The sequence below is a fragment of the Hylobates moloch genome, unplaced genomic scaffold, assembly GCF_009828535.3.
Source record: "Hylobates moloch isolate HMO894 unplaced genomic scaffold, HMol_V3 SCAFFOLD_7, whole genome shotgun sequence".
In the NCBI taxonomy this organism is placed as follows: Eukaryota; Metazoa; Chordata; class Mammalia; order Primates; family Hylobatidae; genus Hylobates; species Hylobates moloch.
The window spans coordinates 60,792,773-60,796,707 of record NW_026652282.1 but is presented as its reverse complement, the minus strand read 5'-3'; the positions used below and the strand labels follow the sequence as shown (position 1 = coordinate 60,796,707).

General features: G+C 43.1%; 1 long non-coding RNA gene across 1 annotated transcript; it reads left to right on the top strand.

Moving 5' to 3' along the window:
- Nucleotides 1-1,487: 1,487 nt before the first annotated feature.
- Nucleotides 1,488-3,687, top strand: LOC116811802 (uncharacterized). The gene is made up of 3 exons (XR_009214361.1): nt 1,488-1,559; nt 1,653-1,860; nt 3,538-3,687. It is a non-coding gene; the product is annotated as an uncharacterized LOC116811802 (long non-coding RNA).
- The last annotated feature ends 248 nt before the right edge of the window (nt 3,688-3,935 follow it).

The following is a 3,935-nucleotide window of genomic DNA, read 5'->3' as shown; positions in this document are numbered from 1 at the left end:
AACTTCATCTGTATTAGTTCAGTTTTGGTAGGCCTAATTCCATTATCAGTGCCATTTCCTTGTTTTAAGAAATCAGGGCCGGGCGCGGTGGCTCACGCTTGTAATCCCAGCACTTTGGGAGGCCGAGGCGGGCGGATCAGGAGGTCAGGAGATAGAGACCACGGTGAAACCCCGTCTCTACTAAAAATACAAAAAATTAGCCGGGCGTGGTGGCGGGCGCCTGTAGTCCCAGCTACTCAGAGAGGCTGAGGCAGGAGAATGGCGTGAACCCAGGAGGCGGAGCTTGCAGTGAGCCGAGATCGCGCCACTGCACTCCAGCCTGGGCGACAGAGCGAGACTCCGTCTCAAAAAAAGAATCAATTTTTACGGTCAACCTGGGACAAAGGCCTGAGGCGATGATCGGAGAGATCGAACTCTGTCTCAAAAAAAAAAAAAAAGTTTCTTAGCTTGAAAAACAATTGAAATTGTTATAAAGTGGAGTAGGAGAGCCCTGGGGACCTGTATAAGGAATTTACTGAATCCCTAGTCTTCTGTACCTTGTTTTTCCTTCTGCATAGATTTGCTTAACTGTTTTTGTGGTGTGTGTGTGTGTGTTTTTTTTTCGCAGTTTCGCTCTTGTTGCCCAGGCAGGAGTGCAGCGGCACAATCTCGGCTCACTGCAACCTCTGTCTCCCGGGTTCAAGTTATTCTCCTGCCTCAGCCTCTCGAGTAGCTGAGATTACAGGCGTGGGCCACCACGCCAGGCTAATTTTGTATTTTTAGTAGAGACGGGGTTTCTCCATGTTGGTCAGGCTAGTCTCGAACTCCCGACCTCAGGTGATTCACCCGCCTCGACCTCCCAAAGTGCTGGGATTACAGGCGTGAGCCACTGCACCCGGCCAGCTGTTGTTATAACTGGAGTTCTATATGCTTGTGACCATTCTTGGTTTCTCTGAATATCCTAGAACTTTGGTGGCGCCCTATTATACAGGTTGTTGAAGAAATGTTACCATGTGGATTGAGTGGGAAACAATTCTCTTTATCTTGGCAATATTATGGCATGGCACTACTTAAAGTACAAATTAAAAGAGGGGAATGCTACAAAACTAGCTAACAGGCACTTTGATAGAGGTGAATTGCTCAGTTCTTAAAATAGTGCTTTATAAAAGAAGCCAGAGGCATTGTGGAGAATTCTTACAGAACTCATAGGGTTAGACCACATCGGACCTTTTCTGTGTGGCTTCATGGCTCTCTTGGTTGAGAAAGCATTAGCTTCTCCTTCAGTTAGTTTCAACCTCTTGATTTCTTGACCCCCCTACTATATTTTGTGCTGAGAACACAAGGGCATTAACAACCCACATTCTAGAGGTTTGCTCATTAATGAAGACTGGAGAATAAAATGAAGCATGGGAATATTGGCAATTACTCAGTTCTAAATTTCTCTTGGAAATGAGGGAAAGCATACAGAATAGAGCTGGGACGAATACGATAATTTTTTTTTTTTTGCTAGGTTGGTAGCCAGAATATAACAGCTCCGCACAACTGTAAATGTCCACTCTTCAATCCACATGAAGAAAAGGGTAAATATGGTTGAATTCAACCACTAGTTGCCCATTAGGACAGACTTTCCCAGTGTACTCCATTTCAATACTTTTTCTTTTGTCTCTTTTCAGATCTTCCTCAGAGAACAGGCTTGTTGCTTTACAGTGTTAGCGATCCATTCCCTTTGACGATCCCTAGGTGGAGATGGGGCATGAGGATCTTCCAGGGGAAAAGCTCACTACCACTGGGCAACAACCCTAGGTCAGGAGGTTCTGTCAAGATACTTTCCTGGTCCCAGATAGGAAGATAAAGCCTCAAAAACAACCACCACACGTCAAGGTGCGTAAGCTGTCCCTAAAAGCTTAATAAGTAGTCTTAATTTTGATTTTGTTTTCCAGTATACATTGCACTTAGCGTTTCACTGAGGTCGTATTCATCATTATTCTGCATATGATTTGGTAAAAACAGCTTCCTAACTAACCTGGGAAGCAACTGGGTGTGAGATTAACTGGTAAAAGTGATGACGTAAAGAGGGTAGCAGGTTGCATGTATTCGGGTGTTTAGAGTGGGACTATAGCATGTGGCAGAGGCTTAGAGCTAAATTGTTCTTTTTTTTGGGAGAACATGGACAACTGTCACATCAGTGACACTGATCACATGGGCAAATCATTCTGTTCCATCTGGTCCCCAAAGTCTCTCTTAATGCCTTACAGAAGAACTTTCCCAATCATTTACATACTTCAGGATGGCTTGGGATGCCATGGGATATAATACAAGTGAGAGGTGTGTCTTTATGCTATGGTTGCTGATTGATGGAAGCCGCGTAGGACCCTACATTCTCTAGGTCAGTGTTGGGAGAGGCTGATTAGCGAGTGAGGATTGGCAGATAAAGGTGACCATTCGGTGCAGTACATCCTGAATGTATAGGCTTTGCCCAGCATTCTTCATAAATAGTGGGTACCTATAAATTTCATGAACTATTTTCATGGGTAAGAACTCTTGAAATGTTATAATTGACTAGAAAGCTCTGTAGATTTAGAAATAGAGAAAGTTACTAACAGAAATTGTTAGAAAGCCTAGGAACTAGAAAGCTAAGTTGAGAGTTATCTAGGAAGATCTATCTATTGTACTCAGAATCTTTAGATAAATTCTCCTAGGGCCAGTAGCCTATGTGAATTTTCTTTTCTTTTTTTTTTTTTTTTTTGTATTTCAGCTGCAATGTTAAACAACCTATGTGAATTTTCTTATTGTGAGAATATTTGCCTTCCAGAGTGACTCACCTTTATCTCAAAGAGCAATATTATGAGTTTTGGAAATGCTGCTCTATGGCTGTGTTTTGTTAGTCCTGAGCCAGGAGACTTAAATAAAGCAAACTTGAGGTGGTCCTAAAACATCGAAGTGAGCCTCTTTCCTAGCTGATTGGCACTTAAAACAGGATTGTAGTCTTTTTTTTTTTTGAGACGGAGTTTTGCTCTTGTTGCCCAGGCTGGGGTGCAATGGCGCAATCTCAGCTCACTGCAACCTCTGCCTCCCGGGTTCAAGCGGTTCTCCTGCCTCAGCCTCCCAAGTAGCTGGGATTACAGGCATGCACCACCACGCCCGGCTAATTTTGTATTTTTAATAGAGACGATGTTTCTCCCTGTTGGTCAGGCTGGTCTCAAACTCCTGACCTCAGGTGATCCGCCCACCTCAACCTCCCAAAGTGCTGGGATTATAGGCGTGAGCCACTGCGCCCGGCAGTTCTAGTCTTTAACTAAGGTATAAAGCTATGACTGGTGGTGGTGTCTCTAGTGACTCATCAAGTGATATTTGGCAAGACATTTTCCCATTTATGCCAGTTTCCTGTTCTGTTGAATGAGGAAATTTTCTCTCTAAAGACCTAAAAGTTTTGACTTCATAGGTTTCAAAGTTCTGTGGAAACATTTTCTATTGCTTATTAATTTGAATCTTATGTAACTCTAGCACAGTGCTCAATATTTATGGCATTTACATGGTTTATCTCATGTTTTTTTATAGCTCTTCATTGTTCTTATCTGCCAAATCATTATACTTCCTACAAGCAGTGCAGAGAGCTGAGTCTTCAGCAGGTCCAAGAAATTGGAACACACTGAAGGAAGTCAGCCTTCCTACCTGAAGATCAACATGCCTGGCACTCTAGCACTTCAGGATAGCTGAATGAAGTAAGTTGTTGATGTTGCAATCCTGTGAGGATCACTTCAGAACTGTTATAACAGCTGTTTTTTGGGAGCTGGTGTTGGATGGGGTGTGTTGGTCTAATGTGAAGTGGGGCTAAATGTGAGATGGAAAGATGACCAGTCTTCCATATTACTGACTGGGTTCACTGAAGCAACTCAAAGACATTATGGTCTTCTTACCAGTTGTATCACAGAAGAATTTAGCCTTTGCTTGTGTGT